The 23,692-nt window shown below is 52.9% G+C and overlaps 1 protein-coding gene and 1 long non-coding RNA gene across 3 annotated transcripts in view; one reads left to right on the top strand and one right to left on the bottom strand.

Moving 5' to 3' along the window:
* LOC144500817 (zinc finger protein Aiolos-like) overlaps positions 1-7,826 on the bottom strand; it is a 151,154-nt gene extending 143,328 nt beyond the window's left edge. Inside the window, exon 1 of one of the 2 annotated variants that reach the window (XM_078224287.1) lies at positions 7,733-7,826. The gene's annotated coding sequence lies outside the window, so the exon portion shown is untranslated. The remainder of the gene's footprint in view (positions 1-7,732) is intronic. The other variant, XM_078224288.1, reaches the window with a different exon arrangement.
* Positions 7,827-8,220: 394 nt separating this feature from the next.
* Positions 8,221-20,165, top strand: LOC144500999 (uncharacterized). Its single transcript, XR_013499024.1, has 3 exons — positions 8,221-8,356; positions 19,590-19,709; positions 20,092-20,165. It is a non-coding gene; the product is annotated as an uncharacterized LOC144500999 (long non-coding RNA).
* The last annotated feature ends 3,527 nt before the right edge of the window (positions 20,166-23,692 follow it).

The raw sequence follows: 23,692 nt of genomic DNA on the forward strand, positions 1-23,692 counted from the left end.
TGTGGTTTATTCACAAATCTTTGAAGGAGACAGGACATATTGTAACACCATTAGAAAAGCTTTAGAAACAGAGGCGTAAGGCAGAATTTTCCCAGTCCCACGTAGGCAGTCTTGGAGGCAGGGGACAGGGGATGGTGCGAGGAGGGTCTGAGGCGGGGGTAGTTAGCGAGGAAGCTCAGAAATATCAACATTGAGCTGTATCTTACTGAGGCGTCCAGAGACTTGCCTGCCAGCTGGAGAGCTGGGAAGACCTATCTGCCTCTTACTGGAAAGGCCCGCTGAACCATACACACCAGGCAATGGTGAGGCCAGTGGCGGGTCTTCCACTGGAATCAAGAACCCAGAGGCAGATGACCTGCCTACTGAAAGCTGCTGGCCAATTACAGAGGGGCAGGAGGATCAACAGCACCTGGGGTGGCTCCTGGTGGGCTCATCCCTTCCTGATGCCAAATCCTTCATTCAAAGGCACTCAATGCCTGATTGAGGAACTCTGACCATTGCATCCGCCCCCCCCCCCCCCCAACCCCCGGCGTATCCCACTCCTGCCTTCCTCAAGGTGATAATCTGGCTGCTCAACTTTACCTGTCATATACACCGCATGGCCTGCCTACAGCTGGGTTAATACTAGCAGTGGTGGGATAGGGATGTCAACCATGGACCTTTCCACCCAGAACCTACTTCTGGTGGAGGCAGGAACGTGGCAAGATTTTGTTATGCCACCATCCTGCCTACGCAAATGCCCTACACAGGATTCGAGCTGACACTCCCCAACATGTTCCCGCTTCCTTACACTTTTTCCAGGAAGTGGGATCTCAGCAGTGACATAGTCTACCTGGCAGCAGCAGGAATCCAATCGAGGTATTTAATGAGCCAGTTAACACCTATTTTACTCGAGCAATGCAATATTCAGAGCATGACACAGACCAACTGTGTCAGTATTTCAGCAACTCAGAGGAGATCACTGCATTACAGGAGATTGAAGATCCGGTTGATTTGAAGGATTTTAAATCAAAAAGGCAAGGATGCTGTTATCCCGGGTCAGAGACTTGCTGTTGTGCCTGGGTCTCTCAGAGACTTATGTCTCCAACAATGCTGTGGCTGATGCAGTCCCTGCTCCCTTGGTAAGGATGGCGCCTCCATTGAGATCCTCTGCTTGGGCCGCAGCAACATTCTCATTAGTGAGGCAGCAAAGACTGCTGGTTGTCTAAGCAATGACCCCCAATGTCAATCCCTCACCTCTGAAACCTACACACCATCCCTTATTGCACAGCGAACTTGGCCGCCTCCCGTGTGAACTTGCGGGAGCCTCACCCTGCAAAAAGCAGGGTTGGGACTTGAACTTGAAATTATGCTGTGCACACTCGCTGCAGGTCATTAACATAATCAAAAAGTCCAGTGGCCTTATGACTGAGGCCTGGAGATCACTGCTGCAAACCTACCTAAGGCAATATAGCACAATAGCAAGAAAGTTTTGCTTAATTTTTAAAAGCACCGATTAGGCCTCAACTGGTGGTTAGTGTGCAATGCTTTAGGAAAGATGTCAAGGAAATTAGATAAATATTTGAAGTGGGGAAGTCTAGAGGGATGTGGGGCAGATATGAGGCATTGGACTAATTGGGCAGCTCTATCAAAGAGCTGGCACAGGTCATCGGGCCAATGACCTCCTTCTGTGCTGTACCATTCTTTGATCCTTTTGGGATATGAGCAGTGACACCCTGAGTTACATGTTAACAAATACTGGGTGTCCTTGATAGGTATGTACCTGTCAGGCAGGGAGGAAATGGCTGAGTGAGGGAACCATGGTTCACGAAAGAGGTGGAATGTCTTGTGAAAAGGAAGAGGGAAGCTTATGTAGGGATGAGGAAACAAGGTTCAGATGGCTCGATTGAGGGTTACAAGTTAGCAAGGAATGAGCTGAAAAAGAGGCTTAGGAGAGCTAGGAGGGGACATGAGAAGTCCTTGGCGGGTCGGATCAAGGAAAACCCCAAGGCTTTTTACTCTTATGTGAGGAATAAAACCAGGGTGAGGTTAGGGCCGGTCAAGGACAGTAGTGGGAACTTGTGTATGGAGTCAGTAGAGATAGGCGAGGTGATGAATGAATACTTTTCTTCAGTGTTCACCAAGGAGAGGGGCCATGTTTTTGAGGAAGAGATGGTGTTACAGGCTAATAGGCTGGAGGAAATAGATGTTCGGAGGATGTCCTGGCAGTTTTGAATAAACTGAAGGTCGATAAGTCCCCTGGGCCTGATGAAATATATCTTAGGATTCTTTGGGAGGCAAGGGATGAGATTGCAGAGCCTTTGGCTTTGATCTTTGGGTCCTGGCTGTTCACGGGGATAGTGCCAGAGGACTGGAGAATGGCGAATGTTGTTCCTCTGTTTAAGAAAGGGAATAGAAATGACCCTGGTAATTATAGACCGGTTAGTCTTACTTCGGTGGTTGGTAAATTGATGGAAAAGGTCCTTAGGGATGAGATTTACGACCATTTAGAAAGATGCGGATTAATCCGGGATAGTCAGCACGGATTCGTGAAGGGCAAGTCGTGCCTCACAAATTTGATTGAATTTTTTGAGGAGGTAACTAAGTGTGTTGATGAAGGTAGGGCAGTTGATGTCATACATGGATTTTAGTAAGGCGTTTGATAAGGTCCCCCATGGTCGGCTTATGATGAAAGTGAGGAGGTGTGGGATAGAGGGAAAGTTGGCCGATTGGATAGGTAACTGGCTGTCTGATCGAAGACAGAGGGTGGTGGTGTATGGAAAATTTTCGGATTGGAGGCAGGTTGCTAGCGGAATGCCACAGGGGTCAGTGCTTGGTCCTCTGCTCTTTGTGATTTTTATTAATGACTTAGAGGAGGGGGCTGAAGGGTGGATCAGTAAATTTGCTGATGACACCAAGATTGGTGGAGTAGTGGATGAGGTGGAGGGCTGTTGTAGGCTGCAAAGAGACATAGATAGGATGCAAAGCTGGGCTGAAAAATGGCAAATGGAGTTTAACCCTGAGAAATGTGAGGTGATTCATTTTGGTAGGACTAATTTAAATGTGGATTACAGGGTCAAAGGTAGGGTTCTGAAGACTGTGGAGGAACAGAGAGATCTTGGGGTCCATTTCCACAGATCTCTAAAGGTTGCCACTCAAGTGGACAGAGCTGTGAAGAAGGCCTATAGTGTGTTAGCTTTTATTAACAGGGGGTTGGAGTTTAAGAGCCGTGGGGTTATGCTGCAACTGTACAGGACCTTGGTGAGACCACATTTGGAATATTGTGTGCAGTTCTGGTCACCTCACTATAAGAAGGATGTGGAAGTGCTGGAAAGAGTGCAGAGGAGATTTACCAGGATGCTGCCTGGTTTGGAGGGTAGGTCGTATGAGGAAAGGTTGAGGGAGCTAGGGCTGTTCTCTCTGGAGCGGAGGAGGCTGAGGGGAGACTTAATAGAGGTTTATAAAATGATGAAGGGGATAGATAGAGTGAACGTTCAAAGACTATTTCCTCGGGTGGATGGAGCTATTACAAGGGGGCATAACTATAGGGTTCATGGTGGGAGATATAGGAAGGATATCAGAGGTAGGTTCTTTACGCAGAGAGTGGTTGGGGTGTGGAATGGACTGCCTGCAGTGATAGTGGAGTCAGACACTTTAGGAACATTTAAGCGGTTATTGGATAGGCACATGGAGCACACCAGGATGTTAGGGAGTGGGATAGCTTGATCTTGGCTTCAGATAAAGCTCGGCACAACATCGTGGGCCGAAGGGCCTGTTCTGTGCTGTTCTATGTTCTATGTTTAACCAGTCCAGGCACTAATGGATGGTTCCAGTTGGATTGATACGATAGTCCAACAGCTCTTGCGGTTATTTTAATGGTGACCACCCACAAATTATGAGATTTATTGGATTCAATTTCACAATGTGCCATGATGAGGTTAGAATTTACAAACTCTGGTACCACAGTCACTAGGCTTGTGTACCCATCAGAGAGTGCTGTTCTGAAATATGAAAAGACAGCTATGTTTTCTCACACTTGCTACTTCTTTCCTGTTCCATCTGAGCAAGGTTGTTCTGGTTATTTATTCGACATTAGAATACTGGAAATTTTGAATCAAAGAATTTCAGTGTTAGAGAGCAAGCAAACGCCCAAAATAATTTCAGACCTCATTGGATGAGGTGGTATAAATCCAGTGGTCCCCTCCTCAGCCCGGAGTCTCAGGTTTGGTGCAATAATCAAGGATTCCTGCTACAGCAGATGATCAATGTCATCCAATTCTAGAATTTTAAATAACTGAACAACTATTTAAGGAAGATTTCATTAAACAAGAAAAACAGATCATTTGGGGCTGAACAATCCAATACAAAAGAATGAAATTTTGCTAACAATATTCTGCAAGCTGTCACCAAGGAATGTTGGAAGTTGCCATGGAGTTAATCTGCTTCAGATTTTTCCTCCTTCCTTTTGGTGTTACCTTTCCCATAACCACAAAGATATGATCAGAAAATTGTGATGAGTCTGTAACACACAACACTTCTATTAAAGCACATCACCACTGGGTAGGCTCTTTAATCATTGTATTATTGTGATGCCATAAAGGCAAATAATGTTTTTAAAACATGTATTCTAAATGTATTGGATAAATAGGAGATAGATTATTTCCGCTCTTCAAGATGAACACAAACTCACATCCTTAGAATTTATCATTGTCTCACTTTGGAACAAATCTATCTTCTATCACTACAGGTAGAAGCATGTCTTATATCTATACCTGGGCATCACGGTGGCACAGTGGTTAGCACTGCTGCTTCACAGCGCCAGGGACCCGGGTTCGATTCCCAGCTTGGGTCTCTGTGCGGAGTTTGCACCTTCTCCCCGTGTCTGCGTGGGTTTCCTCCGGGTGCTCCGGAGTCTCCTCCCACAATCTGAAAGATGTGCTGGTTAGATGCATTGGGCCATGCTAAATTCTCCCTCAGTGTACCCGAACAGGTGCCAGAATGTGGCGACTAGGGGATTTTCACAGTAACTTCATTGCAATATTAATGTAAGCCTACTTGTGACACCAAGAAATAAACTTAAACTTTAAAAGGTTTGCTGGATGAGGTGTCCCTGCACGTGGTACCACAGGTTAATTCATTACTCCTCGTCTCGGGTACCAACCAATCTGTCGCGTTCACAATTCTTCCTTCAAAATGGCTGACCATGCCCATCTCCACAGCACTGTCTGTGGGTGGGTAAGCAAGCCAGTTAAGATTGTGTCAGTGAGCACAGGGGAATACTGGACATGTTTAAAATCACTGTATCATACACACTGAGTACTTCAGTCTGAATCCAATTTGGATTAACAGTCTAACATGCCAAATAATGCCTAGCTGTAAAAGGAGATGTTACAGACCAAACATTCAGGCTAAATTCTGCTGAAATTACTTGACAGGGTTATAATAATCTATTGGCTGTTAAACATAAGAACTAGGAACAGGAGTAGGCCATCTGGCCCCTCGATCCTGCTCCACCATTCAATAAGATCATGGCTGATTTTTTTTGTGGACTCAGCTCCACTTACTCACCCGCTCACCATAACCCTTAATTCCTTGACTGTTCAAAAATTTATCTATTCTTGCCTTAAAAACATTCAATGAGTTAGCCTCAACTGCTTCACTGGGCAGGGAATTCCACAGATTCACAACCCTTTGTGTGAAGAAGTTCCTCCTCAACTCAGTCCTAAATCTGCTCCCCTTTATTTTGAGGCCATGCCCCCAGTTCTGGTTTCACCTACCAGTGGAAACAACTTTCCTGCTTCTATCTTATCTATTCCCTTCATAATCTTATATGTTTCTATCAGATCTCCCCTCATTCTTCTGAATTCCAATAGATCTCCCCTCATTCTTCTGAATTCCAGTCTACTCAGTCTCTCCTCATAAGCCAACCCTCTCAACTCCGGAATCAACCTAGTGAATCTCCTCTGCACCCCCTCCATTGCCAGTATATTCTTTCTCAAGTAAGGAGACCAAAACTGTACACAGTACTCCAGATGTGGCCTCACCAGCACCTTATACAGCTGCAACATAATCTCACTGTTTTTAAACTCCATCCCTCTCGCAAAGAAGGACAAAATTCCATTTCCTTTTTAATTACCTGCTGCACCTGCAAACCAACTCCTTGTGATTCTTGCACAAGGACACCCAGGTCCCTCTGCACAGCAGCATGCTGCAATTTTTTACCATTTAAATAATAGTCCATTTTGCTGTTATTCCTACCAAAATGGATGACCTCACATTTACCAACATTGTGCTCCATCTGCCAGACCCTCGCCCATTCACTTAGACAGACTTAAGTCTTAGTGAAGATTCTCACTCAACTCCTATTCCAAAACGCATGGACATTCATAGGTGCAGTCAGGATTATTACAAAGAAAAGCCAGTAAATAACTAAAACTGGATGACATATTTGAACCAATGAAAGAAACCTTTATTTCTGGAAACATGGTTCATAAACGTTGATCATCACTTTCTAAAAGAAACATATTTGACCAGGAAATTCGCTGATCTATCCGTGCGGCAGGAATAGTCCAGCAACCTTCTTACAGATACCGGAAACATTTTGCTTTCTGCACTTCAGACCAACTGTTCGATATGTTTAAGACCTAATGCGTGTTTAAAATTGTACGAAAGCAGATCTCGGGCACTGATAGGTGAACTCTATAATGTCACAGCGAAGACAAAACAGAATGTCTGTAACGAACAGGCAATGTTTCCAACAAAATGAGACCCCACAGCAGATAGTGGAAACACACGGCAGAGCAATCGGCACCTGTGGATTCTGAGATTAGAGGTGGACCTGAAACACAGTCTACTCTTTGGGTACACAAATGTTGGTCTCCATGCTGGGTGATTCCAGCAGTTCCTTCTTTCGTTTCCGATTTCCAGCATTCATTTTTTTTTGGAGGGGAATAATAGGCCTTCAGAAGAAACCAGTCTTACAAAAGTCATCCTTCAAAAGATTGTTGCATAATTTCATTACGCAACTTAAAGTGCGCCGAAATGTCGTATCGTAAGAGGTGTTGAAACAAATGGAGATACCTGCTTCACACGCACACGTTGCCCTCAAAATCAGCATACTTGTCAAATTAAGCAACTCTTTCCAAGAAGCCAACACTCGGCATGTTTCACTGCAAGAGTGGCAATGACCTGCTCCCAGAGCACCGTTATTTACAATGGCCTCAAATACATAAACAGACCTATTCATCAGGTAACATTTATGCCTTTAATACTCCCCATCACTCACTCCTCCGCCACTTCAACATTTTATTCTCACCCCATCCGTTAATCTACAACTGCAACTTCAGACCTGGTATCCGTTCAGCAAAAATCGACTACAATATCTACATCACTAGCATCTCTCTCCCCTGTTAGTACAGAATAATGTTTGCTCCGCTCGGGGCTGTCAATAGTTTGTAGTCTACTGTTTACGTTTCTATCAACATCAGATCGCGTTTTCGTCACGGGATTCGTACGCGGAACCTCTAAAGGAAGCAATTCAAACAAAGCAAACGGTATCTCCATGACAATTAAATCCCCCAACTGTATTTAGATTTTTTTTTCAAGTTTCCCACCTATTTTGCCATTCGTAAACTTCACATTTGAGCTTCAAAAATATCGCATTTAATCCTAAAAAAAGCTCCTGGATGTGCCCCCTAAATATTCCCAATCCTTGTGTTGTGTGGTGAGGAATGCTGCTGAATTGCTGTCTAACCTGTGCTTTGCCGCTTCCACGTGTCTGCAGTGTGGCGCCGCTGTTGCTCTTTCACATGGATACATTCAGCAGGCGGGAGAATCCCTCCACGCACGCTTCCGCTCCTCCGTGACGCCAGCACGTAATGGGATATTTTGCGTCCTCACGTCCAGCCGCCTGGATCGCAACGTCATTACGTCATGGGCGGGAAACAGCCAGACGCACAACACGTGACACACAGATAGGCCTCCTTCATGCTGGGAGTGGGGAAAAGACGTGAAGTTACTGTGTTGGCGCCATCCTCCTAAACTTAGCTCCAACGTGTAAATATACACAAATGTTTGTTGCAGAAATTAAGAAACCGCTCATCTGATCGGGGTTTGAAATACAGTGAGCAATTAGCGAGCGAGCGTCGAGCAAACCACGCCCTCAGAGCCACTCGCGCAGCCGCAGTCAGGCAGCAGGGCCGGCAGCGCTGCGCATGTTCCCCGCGCTCTGTCCGCGGCGTTGCGCAGGCGCGGCTCTGAGCGCGCGCGTGTCGGTTGGTGCGCGGCCTGCTCGGCAGCGCCGACATGAGGAGCAGCGAGGCTGTCCGCCCGCGGCTCCGAGCAGCCGTGCTGCTCATCCTGCTGTGCGCGGTGCCAGGTGAGAGCTCTTCCCGCCCAACTGGGGGAATGGCTGCAGCAGCTGGGAGGGATTTTGAAAACAACTGAGCGGGTTGGCCTCAGACTGGGCACCTCACTCCCAATCCCCCCCTTTTCCCCCAATATTCCCCCCAATCTACCCCCCTCAAACCACTGCCCCCAATCCACCCCCCCATCCACCCCCCCAATCTCTCTCCCCCCACCAATGTCCCCCCCCATCTCCCCCCCTCCCCGATCGCCCCCCCTCCCCGATCTCCCCCCCTCCCCGATCACCCCCCCTCCCCGATCTCCCCCCCTCCCCGATCTCCCCCCTTCCCCGATCTCCCCCCCTCCCCGATCTCCCCCCTCCCCGATCTCCCCCCCCTCCCCGATCTCCCCCCCCTCCCCGATCTCCCCCCCCTCCCCGATCTCCCCCCCTCCCCGATCTCCCCCCTCCCCGATCTCCCCCCCCTCCCCGATCTCCCCCCCCTCCCCGATCTCCCCCCCTCCCCGATCTCCCCCCCTCCCCGATCTCCCCCCTCCCCGATCTCCCCCCCTCCCCGATCTCCCCCCCTCCCCGATCTCCCCCCCTCCCAGATCTCCCCCCCCTCCCCGATCGCCCCCCCGATCTCCCCCCCTTCCCGATCTCCCACCCCCTCCCCGATCTCCCACCCCCTCCCCGATCTTCCCCCCCTCCCCGATCTTCCCCCCCTCCCCGATCTTCCCCCCCCTCCCCGATCTTCCCCACCCCTCCCCGATCTTCCCCCCCCTCCCCGATCTTCCCCCCCCTCCCCGATCTTCCCCCCCCTCCCCGATCTTCCCCCCCCTCCCCGATCTTCCCCCCCCTCCCCGATCTTCCCCCCCCTCCCCGATCTTCCCCCCCCTCCCCGATCTTCCCCCCCTCCCCGATCTTCCCCCCCTCCCCGATCTTCCCCCCCTCCCCGATCTTCCCCCCTTCCCGATCTTCCCCCCTTCCCGATCTTCCCCCCCTCCCCGATCTTCCCCCCCCCTCCCCGATCTTCCCCCCCCCTCCCCGATCTTCCCCCCCCTCCCCGATCTTCCCCCCCCTCCCCGATCTTCCCCCCCTCCCCGATCTTCCCCCCCCTCCCCGATCTTCCCCCCCCCGATCTTCCCCCCCTCCCCGATCTTCCCCCCCCTCCCCGATCTTCCCCCCCTCCCCGATCTTCCCCCCCCTCCCCGATCTTCCCCCCCCCTCCCCGATCTTCCCCCCCCTCCCCGATCTTCCCCCCGTCTCCGATCTTCCCCCCTCTCCCCAATCTTCCCCCCCCTCCCCGATCTCCCCCCCCCTCCCCGATCTTCCCCCCCCCTCCCCGATCTTCCACCCCCTCCCCGATCTTCCCCCCCCTCCCCGATCTTCCCCCCCCACCCCGATCTTCCCCCCCTCCCCGATCTTCCCCCCCCTCCCCGATCTTCCCCCCCTCCCCGATCTTCCCCCCCTCCCCGATCTTCCCCCCCCCTCCCCGATCTTCCCCCCCCTCCCCGATCTTCCCCCCCTCCCCGATCTTCCCCACTCCCCGATCTTCCCCCGTCCCCGATCTTCCCCCCCCGATCTTCCCAACCTCCCCCTCCCCAACCTCCCCCCCCCCGACCTCCTCCCCGACCTCCTCCCCGACCTCCCCCCTCATCCCCGACCTCCCCCCGCATCCCCGACCTCCCCCCGCATCCCCGACCTCCCCCCGCATCCCCGACCTCCCCCCGCATCCCCGACCTCCCCCTGCATCCCCGACCTCCCCCCGCATCCCCGACCTCCCCCTGCATCCCCGACCTCCCCCGCGCATCACCGACCTCCCCCCGCATCCCCGACCTCCCCCCGCATCCCCGACCTCCCCCCGCATCCCCGACCTCCCCCCGCATCCCCGACCTCCCCCCGCATCCCCGACCTCCCCCGCATCCCCAACCTCCCATCCCCGACCCCCCATCCCCGACCTCCCACCCCCCATCCCCGACCTCCCCCCCCGTCATCCCCGACCTCCCCCCCTCATCCCCGACCTCCCCCCCCATCCCCGACCTCGCCCTATCCCCGACCTCCCCCCCCCGTCCCTGACCTCCGTCCCCGACCTCCCCCACCCTCCCCGACCTGCAACCTCCCCCGTCCTCGACCCCCCCCCCCATCCCCCGTCCCCGACCCCTCCCCTGTCCCCGACCCCCCCCCTCCCCCGTCCCCGACCCCCACCCGTCCCCGACCTCTCCCCCGTCCCCGACCTCCCCCGTCCCCGACCTCCCCCGTCCCCGACCTCCCCCCCTCCCCCGTCCCCGACCTCCCCCCCTCCCCCGTCCCCGACCTCCCCCCCTCCCCCGTCCCCGACCTCCCCCCCTCCCCCGTCCCCGACATCCCCCCTCCCCCGTCCCCGACCTCCCCCCCCTCCCCCGTCCCCGACCTCCCCCCCGTCCCCGACCTCCCCCCCTCCCCCGTCCCCGAACTCCCCCCCCCTCCCCCGTCCCCGACCTCCCCCCCTCCCCCGACCCCGACCTCCCCCCCTCCCCCGTCCCCGACCTCCCCCCCTCCCCCGTCCCCGACCTCCCCCCCTCCCCCGTCCCCGACCTCCCCCCCTCCCCCGTCCCCGACCCCCCCCCCCATCCCCCGTCCCCGACCTCCCCCCCTCCCCCGTCCCCGACCTCTCCCCCGTCCCCGACCTCCCCCGTCCCCGACCTCCCCCCCCTCCCCGACCTCCCCCCCTCCCCCGTCCCCGACCTCCTCCCCTCCCCCGTCCCCGACCTCCCCCGTCCCCGACCTCCCGCCCCCATCCCCGACCTCCCGCCCCCATCCCCGACCTCCCGCCCCCATCCCCGACCTCCCCCCGCATCCCCGACCTCCCCCCGCATCCCCGACCTCCCCCCGCATCCCCGACCTCCCCCCGCATCCCCGACCTCCCCCCGCATCCCCGACCTCCCCCCGCATCCCCGACCTCCCCCCGCATCCCCGACCTCCCCCGCGCATCCCCGACCTCCCCCCGCATCCCCGACCTCCCCCCGCATCCCCGACCTCCCCCCGCATCCCCGACCTCCCCCCGCATCCCCGACCTCCCCCCGCATCCCCGACCTCCCCCCGCATCCCCGACCTCCCCCCGCATCCCCGACCTCCCCCGCGCATCCCCGACCTCCCCCCGCATCCCCGACCTCCCCCCGCATCCCCGACCTCCCCCCGCATCCCCGACCTCCCCCCGCATCCCCAACCTCCCATCCCCGACCCCCCATCCCCGACCTCCCACCCCCCATCCCCGACCTCCCCCCCCCCCATCCCCGACCTCCCCCCCCCCTCATCCCCGACCTCCCCCCCTCATCCCCGACCTCCCCCCCCCCCCATCCCCGACCTCGCCCCCCCCCATCCCCGACCTCCCCCCCCGTCCCTGACCTCCGTCCCCGACCTCCTCCACCCTCCCCGACCTGCAACCTCCCCCGTCCCCGACCTCCTCCCCCGTCCCCGACCCCCCCCCATCCCCCGTCCCCGACCCCCCCCCCCTCCCCTGTCCCCGACCCCCCCCCTCCCCCGTCCCCGACCCCCCCCCTCCCCCGTCCCCGGCCCCCCCCCTCCCCCGTCCCCGACCCCCCCCCCCCTCCCCCGTCCCCGACCCCCCCCGTCCCCGACCCCCCCCGTCCCCGACCTCTCCCCCGTCCCCGACCTCCCCCCCCCTCCCCCGTCCCCGACCTCCCCCCCTCCCCCGTCCCCGAACTCCCCCCCGTCCCCGACCTCCCCCCCTCCCCCGTCCCCGACCTCCCCCCCTCCCCCGTCCCCGACCTCCCCCCTCCCCCGTCCCCGACCTCCCCCCTCCCCCGTCCCCGACCTCCCCCCCTCCCCCGTCCCCGACCTCCCCCCCTCCCCCGTCCCCGACCTCCCCCCCTCCCCGACCTCCCCCCCCTCCCCCGTCCCCGACCTCCCCCCCCTCCCCCGTCCCCGACCTCCCCCGTCCCCGACCTCCCGCCCCCGTCCCCGACCTCCCCCGTCCCCGACCTCCCGCCCCCATCCCCGACCTCCCGCCCCCATCCCCGACCTCCCGCCCCCATCCCCGACCTCCCGCCCCCATCCCCGACCTCCCGCCCCCATCCCCGACCTCCCGCCCCCATCCCCGACCTCCCGCCCCCATCCCCGACCTCCCGCCCCCATCCCCGACCTCCCGCCCCCATCCCCGACCTCCCGCCCCCATCCCCGACCTCCCGCCCCCATCCCCGACCTCCCGCCCCCATCCCCGACCTCCCGCCCCCATCCCCGACCTCCCGCCCCCATCCCCGACCTCCCTCCCCCATCCCCGACCTCCCTCCCCCATCCCCGACCTCCCTCCCCCATCCCCGACCTCCCTCCCCCATCCCCGACCTCCCTCCCCCATCCCCGACCTCCCTCCCCCATCCCCGACCTCCCTCCCCCATCCCCGACCTCCCTCCCCCATCCCCGACCTCCCTCCCCCATGCCCGACCTCCCTCCTCCATGCCCGACCTCTGCTCTCTGGGGCCCCGCCCCTGGGCTCTCTGATGCCCCGCCCCTGGGCTCTCTGATGCCCCGCCCCTGGGCTCTCTGGGGCCCCGCCCCTGGGCTCTCTGTGGCCCCACCCCTGGGCTCTCTGTGGCCCGCCCCTGGGCTCTCTGTGGCCCCGCCCCCCGGGCTCTCTGGGCCCCGCCCCCTGGGCTCGCTGGGGCCCCGCCCCTGGGCTCACTGGGGCCCCGCCCCCTGGGCTCGCTGTGGCCCCGCCCCCTGGGCTCGCTGTGGCCCCGCCCCCTGGGCTCGCTGTGGCCCCGCCCCCTGGGCTCGCTGTGGCCCCGCCCCCTGGGCTCGCTGTGGCCCCGCCCCTGGGCTCGCTGTGGCCCCGCCCCTGGGCTCGCTGTGGCCCCGCCCCTGGGCTCGCTGTGGCCCCGCCCCCCGGGCTCGCTGTGGCCCCGCCCCCCGGGCTCGCTGGGGCCCCGCCCCCCGGGCTCGCTGGGGCCCCGCCCCCCAGTCTCGCTGGGGCCCCGGTCTCGCTGTGGCCCCGCCCCCCGGGCTCGCTGGGGCCCCGCGCCCCGGGCTCGCTGGGGCCCTGTCCCCCAGGCTTGCCAGGGCCTGGGCTCTCCGGGTCCCCGCCCCCGGCTCTCCTGGGTCCCGCCTCCGCAGTCCCAATCTCTCGCGCCCCTCCATTTCCGAATCACCCCCCATTTCCACCAATTCTTCCCCTGCCCATTGTTCCTCTTTCCGCAATCACCATTTCTCAATTCTTATACAATCATAGAAACCCTACAGTGCAGAAGGAAGTCATTCGGCCGATCGAGTCTGCAACGACAACAATCCCACTCCAGGCCCTATCCCCACAACAGCACACATTTACCCCGCTAGTCCCTCTAACCTCTACATCCCAGGCAATCAACCTAACACGCACATCTTTGGACTCTGGGAGGAAACCGGAGCACCCGGAGTAAACCCACGCAGACACGAGGAGAATGTGCAAACTCCAAACAGACCCAAGCCACGAATCGAATCCAGGTCCCTGGAGCTGTGAGGCAACAGTGCTAGCCACTCTGCCACCTATTTCACATATATTAGAAGCAGGAGGAGGCCACTTGGCCCTTCGAGCCTGCTCCACCATTCATTTTAATCATGGCTGATCATCAAATTCAATATCCTAATCCACCTTCCCCCCCCATATCCCTTGATCCCTTTAGCCTCAAGAGCTATATCTAATTCCTTCTTGAAATCAGACACTGTTTTGGCCTCAATTACTTTGTGGTCGTGAATTCCACACATCCACCACCCTCTGGATGAACGAATTTCTCCTCACCTCAATTGTAAAACCTTATCCTCAAATTCCCTTTCGCACTCCCCTCCATTCAATCATTTCCACTGCCCCATCCCCGTTCCCCCATCCCCGTCCCCCTCCCCGTTCCCCAGTCCCCCACCCCATTCCCCCTCCCTGATCCCCTGTCCCCCTCCCCGTTTTGCCGTCCCTCTCCCCGTTTTCCCGCCCCCCCTCCCCGTTTTCCCGTCCCCCTCCCCATTTCCCCGTCCCCCGTTTCCCCGTCCCCCTCCCCCGTTTCCCCGTCCCCGTCCCCCTCCCCCGTTTCCCCGTCCCCCTCCCCCGTTTCCCCGTCCCCCTCCCCCGTTTCCCCGTCCCCCTCCCCCGTTTCCCCGTCCCCCTCCCCCGTTTCCCCGTCCTCCTCCCTCCCCGTTCATCCCTCCCTATTCCCCCATCCCCCCTTCCCGTTCCCCCTCCCTTGTGTCCGTTCCCCCCTCCCCGCTCCCCCCACCCCGCCCCCACCAGCCCTCCCCCCACCACCCCCTCCCCTGCCCGCCCCCTCCCTCCCCGCCCGCCCCCTCCCTCCCCGCCCGCCCCCTCCCTCCCCGCCCGCCCCCTCCCTCCCCGCCCGCCCCCTCCCTCCCCCGCCAACCCCCTCCCTCCCCCGCCAACCCCCTCCCTCCCCCGCCAACCCCCTCCCTCCCCCGCCAACCCCCTCCCCTCCCCGCCAACCCCCCTCCCCACCACCCCCTACCTGTTCCCCCCTCCCCGTGCCGCGTTCCCCCCTCCCCCTGCCCCCCTCCCCGCGGGACCCCGCGGCCCCCCTCCCCCTCCACAACCTTTTTAGTCCTTTTCCACCCCTTGTCTCTTTCCATAAGGTTGATTTGTTGGAAATCCCACAACAGTATCCCGGCATAGGTCTTTTATTGGAATCCAATCTGCATCTTAAAACCCTGCTGGTTACCTGCGGATGTCCTTCCCATCAACGCAATTAATCGATTAAATCAGAGCCTATGGGTGGAGAGCGAGATTGTCAGTAGTTAAGTTTCACTGGCAAATCTAACCACTGTTGCCTGTTTTTTTGCTCAATGGGCAGTTAGAATTGTTCCTTTTGCTTTTGTGCAATATATGAAAAATTGAAATCAAGTTTCAGTTCAAAAATTAAAGTTCCCTTGGCCATTTTCTAAATGACTACCAAGATCGCCATTAACCCACTTTAATATCTGATAGAGATAGGTGGAATGTGCTTCGTACTATTTGTACAATTGGCATAGAATCTTAATTTTTATATTTAAGCAGTCGCCTACCCTTCCAGATGGGGACACTGGTCACAATTACAGGCCAATCTAAAATTGAATTACAAATGCAAAATGCTACAGATGCTATCTAAAATAAGAATAAAAGAGCTGGAAAAATTCAGCAGGTCAAGCAGCATCTGAGGAGCGAAACAGAGCAAACACTTCAGGTCAATGACCTTTAATTAACTGAAGAAAGATAGAAATGTAAGCTTTTAAACCAGTGGAAGGGAGGAGGGGCAGGAGAAGGTCTGATAGGGTGGAGGACAGTGAAGATTAACAAAAGATTTAATGATGCAACAGCTAAAGTGAATGACAGTGAATATAACTGAAAAGACATGTTGAACCTTTTTGTTTCATTTCAGTAAGTCTCATGCTCCATACTATCAAACATCCATGAGTGATTGATATATTAAAAAACAAAGGCTGTGTCTAAATGAGGCATGGATTGTTAAATAAAGACCATCTGAATGCAATATGAAAGGACAAAGAAACAAGACAAAGATTAACTTAACACGATACAAAAAGGGGGGGGAAACCTCATGGAGAGAGGAACTAATCTAAAATTGTTGAATTCAGTGTTGAGTCCAGAAGTTGTAGATTGCCGATATGAAAGATAAGATTCCATTCCTTTGCAAGAATTCAGAGCAGGGGGAATTAAGAACAGGAGGAAAAGACAGTAAGGAGAATAAGGAAAGTGATGGGCAGAGAAATCAAGGGCCGGAGTCAGATAAGAACCAAGTATAAATAGTCGGAAAGGGAAAAGAAATAGTAAAAGTGCTCACCTTAAAGTTTTGTACCTAAATCCTCCGATAATTCGAAACAAAATGGATGTAAAGAGGCATGGTATAGTTGGCATTACAGAGACGTGGCTCCAAGGTGACCAAGAGTGGGTTCTAAACATTGAGGGCTATTCAGCGTTTAGTAAGGACAGACAGAAAGGTGGTGGAGTTGCATTGTTGATCAAGGATGACATTTGTACGATATTAAAGAAAGATATTAGCATAGATGATATGGAATCTGTATGGATTGAGTTAAGAAACAACAAGGGGCAAAATACACGGGGGGGGTGGGGTTATCCAGACACCAAACTAGTGGTAATGCTGGAAAAAGCATTAGACAGGAAATCCGAGATGCATATGTTAAAGGAACATCTGTGATTATGAGTGACTTTAATCTGTGCATAGATTGGGAGAGTCAAATTAGTCACAGAGGAGGAATTTGTGGAGTGCATACGGGATGGTTTTCTGGACAATACGTCGAGGAACCAGCAAGGGAATAAGCCATCTTGGACTGGGTGTTGACAATGAGAAAGGCTTAGTTGGCAATGTAGTTGGTGAAACCATGGTTTCCAAGGGAAAGTAGAGATAGTATCAGGTTCAAAGACAAAGCATACAAATTGGCAAGAAAAAGCAATAGACCTGAGGATTGGGAGCAGTTTAAAATTCAGCAAAAGAGGACCAAGGGATTGATTAAGAAGGGAAAAACAGAGGACGAAAGTAAGATGGCGGGGAACATGAAAACTGACTCAAAGTTTCTATAGGTATGTAAAGAGAAAAAGATTTCCAAAAACAAATGTAGGCCCCTTACAGTCAGACACAGGAGAATTCTTAACAGGGAATGTAGAAATGGCCGAGGAATTAAATTTGTACTTTATTCATGTCTCCCTTTGAGAAGACTGAAGCAATGTTTTCTGAGAGAAAGAAGTTTTAGTGAGGAGCTGAAGGAAATCAGCATTAGTAGAGAAATAGTTTGGGGGAAATTGATGGGATTGAAGGTGATAAATCTCCAGGACCTGATAATCTACATCCCAGAGTTGATACAGAGTTGGGTGGGAGGGTGAGCTGTGAGGAGGATGCAGAGATGCTTTAGAGTGTTTTAGAGAGGCTGAGTGTGTGGGCATCTGCATAGCAGATGCAGTATAATGTGGATAAATGTGAGGTTATCCACTTTGGTAGCAATAATAGGAAGACAGAATATTACTTGAATTGCTGTAAATTGAGAGAGATGGATACTCAGCGAGACTTTGGAGTCCTTGTGCATCAGTCGCTGAAAGTAAGCGTGCAGGTACAGCAGGCAGTAAAGAAGGCAAATGGTATGTTGGCCTTCATATCAAGAGGATTTGAGTATAGGAATAGGGATGTTTTACTGCAATTGTATAGGGTGTTGGTGAGGCCACACCTGGAGTAATGTGTGCAGTTTTGGTGTCCTTATCTGAGGAAGGATGTCCTTGCTATAGAGGGAGTATAGCGAAGGTTTCCCGGCTGATTCCTGGGATAGTAAGTCTCATATGAGGAGAGACTAAGTCGGTTAGGATTATATTCACTGGAGTTTAGAAGAGTGGGAGGAGATCTCATAGAAATTTATAAAATTCTAACAGTTAGACAGGGTAGATTCAGAAACAATGTTCTCAATGATGCAGGAGTCCAGAACTCGGGGTTATAATTTGAGGATAAGGGGTGTACTGAGGTGAGGAGAAATTTCTTCAACCATAGAGTCATAGAGGTTTCCAGCATGGAAACAGGTCCTTTGGCCCAACTTGTCCATGCTGCCCTTTTTTTTTAAACCCCAAAGCTAATCCCAATTGCCCGCATTTGGCCCATATTCCTCTATACACATCTTACCCATGTAACTATCTAAATGCTTTTTAAAAGACAAAATTGTACCCGCCTCTACTACTACCTCTGGCAGCTTGTTCCAGACACTCACCACCCTTGTGAAAAAATTGCCCGTCTGGACACTTTTGTATCTCTCCCCTTTCACCTTAAACCTATGCCCTCTAGTTTTAGATTCCCCAACCTTTGGGAAAAGATATTGACTATCTAGCTGATCTGTGCCCCTCTTTATTTTATAGACGTCTATAAGATCACCCCTCAGCCTCCTACACTCCAGAGAAAAAAGTCCCAGTCTATCCAGCCTCTCCTTATCAGAGGGTGGTGAATGTGTGGAATTCACCCAGAATGTAGTTGAGGCCAAGAAGAAATTAGATATAGCTCTTGGGGCTAAAGCGATCAAGGGATATGGGGGAAAGGGGGGGGATCAGGATATTGAATTCAATTATCAAAACAAATGGCGGAGCAGGCTCGAGGGGTTGAATGGCCACCTCCTGCTTCTGGTTTCTATGTTTCCTTGAGCTTGTGTTGAGTTTCATTGGAGCACTGTAATAGACCATTGCCAGAAAGGTCAGCATTGGAGCAAGGTGGAGAATCAAAACAATAAGGTCATCATCTTCAACGATTACTCACTAACGAGTGTTACTGTCATGGGTTCGGGGTTCCTTACATGGCTGAAGAGTCTGATGCTAGACCCACATCTTCAACGGCACACTTGGCAAGTGTTTCTGGAAGGTGGGTTCAATCCTTGAACTCTAGATCACTGAGATTCCTTTCTCAGGCTCCTTTTCTGGGCCTCCTCTTGCCATTGGGTGTCCTCGAAGAATTGTGTCCCTTCAATCATGAGGTTTCTCCAAGTAGGTCTCTTCTGAGCAAGAGTCTCCCAGGCATTGACATCTATGTTGCATTTCTTGAGGTAAGCCTTCAGGGTGTCTTTGAAGTGCTTCCTTTGTCCTCCTCTTGGGGAGACTTCCTTGAGCTGGGCGAAGAAGATTTGCTTTGGCAGTCAGGTCTCTGACGTCCTAAGCACATGGCCAGCCCAGCTGTGTTGGTTTTGGATGATCAAGGCCTTGATGCTGGTGCTCTTGGTTCCTTCAAAGACGCTGATGTTAATAAGTCTCAGACAATGTTGATGGTACCTCTCCAGGCCTTGAGGTGGCATCCAAACCTAGTCCATGTTTCTGAGCAGTATGGTAGAGTTGGGAGGACAACTGCTTTGTCCTCGAGAATCTTGGTCAGCACAAATGTTATGGTCATCAAAAAAGTTTGTTCGACAGTGGTGCTTGCAGATTGGATATGATATTGGATCTCCACATTGGTGTCAGCCTTAAATGAGAGGTGGCTCCTCGGGTAGGGGAAATGTTCTAAGTTTGGGAGTGTTTCTCCATTGATTGTGATGGAGGGAGAGACTGGATCTTGCCCTGGGAAGGTTGGTAAAGGACTTGAGTCTTTTTAGGTTGAAACGAGACCAATTCTTCGGTATGCTTCCATGAAGCATGGCTTGGAGATTCTCTTCAGGAAGAGTGCAGATAACAATGTCTTCCACATACCGAAGTTTCACGAGCACTGTCAGTGTCACTTTCTTCTTCGATTTTAACTGGTTGAGTTTGAAAGGTTTTTTGTCTATCCTGCAGATGATGTCCACTCCACAGAGAAGCTTGTTCTTGACGAGGTGAAGGATGGTGACGATGAAGACGGAGAAGAGGGTCGGGGCAGTGACACATCCCTGCTTGACTCCAGTCTTGACCTCGAAGGTATCTGTCTTATTTCCATTGGTGAGGCCTGTTGCCTATATCTTGTCATGGGGGAGTCGGCGGATGTTGGTGAATTTCTTTGGACAACTGGCCTTTGACAGGGTCTTCCATAGCATTTCCCGACTGACTAGTTAAAAGCCTTGATCAGATTGATGAAGATCACGTAGAGTGGTCGATGTTGCTCCTGACATTTCTCTTGAAGTTGTTGAGCAGTGAAAATAATGTCTGCTGTTGCACAATTCGGTCGGAGGCCACACTGGCTTTCTGGAAGGATTAATTCAGGCGAAGGCGGCTAGCAAGGATTTGGTTGATGATCTTCCCGGTGATGAAGAATAGGGAGATTGCTCAGTTCTCACAGTCCATTTTGTCTCCATTCTTGCAGATGGTGGTGGTGACGGCATCCCTGAAGCCGGCAGAAATTTATTCAGGAACAGCTGATGGAGATGACGGGAGATCTCTTCAAATTTGAAAATCTCTGCTGGAATCCCATCCACTCCTGCAGCTTTGCTATTATTTGCATGTTTAATGGCAGCTTTGACTTCGTCCACACTTGGTGGGAGTCTAAAATCATCTTTTTGGGGGAGTTGGGGCATTTCCTCAAACGTCCTCAAGTGTGATTGTATCACAGTTTAGGAATTCTTTGAATAATTCTCTCCATCAAAGGCTGGTGTTTTCTCTGTCTCTGCATCAGCTTGAGGCCTCGGCTGTAGGGTCCATATATTGCCATGGTGCCACTGAAGAACCCCCAGGTGTCATGCTTGTCAGTGAGGAGTTGCAGTTCCTTAGCTTTCTCAGTCCACCATTGGTTCTTGATTTCCCTAGTTGTTCTTTGTACTCCTGCATTTGCTGATTGATGAGCTCTCCTCTTTGCCTTGCTGGTTATGTTGTTTTGCCAGGTGCAGAGAGATTTCCTACTTGTCGATGAGGTCTTGGGTGGTGTGGCCATTCTTGTTGAACCAGTCTTGGTGTTCTCTGGTCTGGTAGCCACAGCTTGAGATAATGGCTGTCTTCAGTTCTTTCCACTTTTCCTCCATTCCAATAGAATGAACACTTTGGAGATTTTAGAGAAGACGTCGTTGGAAGCTCTTGGTTCTTAAAGCCGCTGAACATTGATTTTTTTCTGAGGTGTTTCTTTATCCTCTGTTGCTTCTGATGGAGTTTGATGGACATAGAGGAGCGGATGAGCCGCTGGTCTATCCACCAGTCATCGGCACTGGTCATCGCTTTGGTAGTGAGGGCATCCATTTGGTCTTGGACGATGATGAAGTCGATAATGTGCCAATACTTTCATTGTGGGTCATGTTTGCAGACTAAATAGAGGTGTACCACAAATCAATCACTCAGTCTGCATTTGGTCTCCGCAATGTGGAGGAAACCATATCATGAGCAGCGAATTGGAAGAAGTTTTTTTTATTCATGGAGTATGTGCCAGCATTTATTGCCCATCCCTAATTACCCGAGGATAGTTGAGAGTCAACCACATTGCTATTGTTCTGAAGCCACATGTAAACCAGATCAGGTAAGGACGGCAGATTTCCTTTCCTAAAGATGGCTTTTTCTGGACAATCGTCAATGGTTTCATGGTCATCAATAGATTCTTAATTCCAGATATCTGTTATTGAATTCAAATTCCACCATCTATTATGGTGGGATTAGAACCTGTGCTCCCAGAATATCAGCTGAATTTCTGGATTAATAGTCTAGCAATAATACCACTAGGCTATTGCTGCTTCACTGTGTGAGACCTTGCACAATGTAAAAGGATTTTATTTTATTTATTGTCACATGTATTGGGATACAGTGAGAAGTATTGTTTCTTGCGCACTATACAGACAAAGCATACCGTACATAGAACATAGAAAAAAATACAGCACAAACAGGCCCTTCGGCCCACAAGTTGCGCCGGTCATGTCCCTACCTACCTAGGCTTATATATAGGCTTACCTATAACCCTCAATCCTATTAAGTCCCATGTACTCATCCAGAAGTCTCTTAAAAGACCCCATCGAGTTTGCTTCCACCACCACTAACGGCAGCCGATTCCACTCACCCACCACCCTCTGAGTGAAAAACTTATCCCTGACATCTCCTCTGTACCTATTCCCCAGCACCTTAAACCTGTGTCCTCACGTAGCAGCCATTTCAGCCCTGGGAAAAAGCCTCCGAGAATCCACCCGATCTATACCTCTCAACATCTTGTACACCTCTATCAGGTGTACACAGGGGAGAAGGAAAGGAGAGAGTGCAGAATGTAGTGTAGCTGTCATAGTTAGGGTTCAGAAGAAGATCAGCATAATATATAGTATATCCATTCAAAAGTTTGATGGCAGCAGGGAAGAAGCTGTTCTTGAGTGGGTTGGTACGTGATCTCAGATTTTTGTGTCGTTTTCCCGATGAAAGAAGATGGAAGAGAGTATGTCAGGTCTACGTGGGGGGCCTTGATTATGCTGGCTGCTTTTCTGAGACAGCAAAAAGTGTAGATGGAGTCAGTGGATGGGAGGCAGGTTGGCATGATGGACTGGGCTATGTTCACAACCGTTCGTAGTTTCTTGCAGTCTTTGTCAGAGTAGGAGCCACATCAAGCTGTGATACATTTGAAAAGGATGCTTTCAATGGTGCATCAGTAACATTTGGTGAGAGTTGTAGTGGACATGCTGAATTTCCTTAGTCTCCTGAGAAAGTAGAGGCATTGGTGGGCTTTTTTAACTGTAGTATCAGCAGGTCAGGTTGTTGATGATCTGGACACATAGAACCTTGAAGCTGTTGACCATTTCCACCATCATCTTTGATGGTAGACAGGGACATGTCCTCCACTAAACTTTCTGAAGTCTCCTTTGTTTTACTGAAATTGAGAGAGTCTTGTCGCACATTTCATCAGGTTCTCTATCTCTTTCCTGTACTCCGTCTCATCATTGTTTGAGATCTAACCCACTATGGTAGTGTCATCAACAAACTTGAAAATGGAGTTGGAGTGGAATTTGGCCACTCAGTCATAAATGTATAAGGAGTATAGTAAGACGCTGAGGACACAGCCTTGAGGGGCACTGGTGTTGCGGATAATAGTGGAAGGGGTACCGTTGTCTCTCGTTACTGATCGCGATCTGTGGGTTAGGAAGTCTAGGATCCAGTTGCAGAGGGAGGAGCCGAGTCCTAGGCCACGTTTGGAGATGTGTTTTGTTAGGAATGTGGAGGAGATGAAAGGGCGGGTGTTGCACCTGCACTTACACAGAAAGGTACAATAGGGAATGGAGGATGTTTTAGAACAAAGAACAGTACAGCACAGGAAACAGGCCCTTCGGCCCTCCAAGCCTGTGCCGCTCCTTGGTCCAACTAGACCAATCGTTTGTATCCCTCCATTCCCAGGCTGCTCATGTTTTAGGGGAAGAGTGGATTAGGGTGTCGAGGAGGGAGCAGTCTTCTCAAAATGCTAAAAGGGGAAAGATATGAAAAGCAAAATACTGCGGATCCTGGAAAACCTCAGGTCTGGCAGTATCTGTGGAGAGAGAAACAGAGTTAATGTTTTGAGTTTGTATGATCTCAGGAACTAAAAATACACTTGGTTGCAAATTGCTGGAGTTGCAGAGAGTGCCATCTATTCAATACAGAGGCTGATAGAGTGGAAGGTGAGGGTAAGGCAAACACTATTATGGTTCTGGGAGGGTGGGGAAAGAATGAGAGCAGAGATGTGTGAATAGATCAAACATGTTGGAGGGTGCTGTCAACCATGCTGGGTTGCTATCCTCAATTGAGGAATAAGGAAGACATGTCAGAAGTGCTTGTTGGGAAGGTTGCATCATCAGAACAGATGCAACGGAGAAATTGGGAGAATGGAGTAGAGTGGTTATAAGAAGCAGGGTGTGAGGAAGTGTAGTCATGGTAGCCGTATGTGGCCCTGGATTTCTTAAGAGCATTGCTAGATAGCCTATCTCTAGAAATAGAGACAGAAGCTTTAGGAAAAGAAGGGTCACAGAGGGACCAGGTAA

Source organism: Mustelus asterias, chromosome 11 (genome assembly GCF_964213995.1).
Source record: "Mustelus asterias chromosome 11, sMusAst1.hap1.1, whole genome shotgun sequence".
Taxonomy (NCBI): domain Eukaryota; kingdom Metazoa; phylum Chordata; class Chondrichthyes; order Carcharhiniformes; family Triakidae; genus Mustelus; species Mustelus asterias.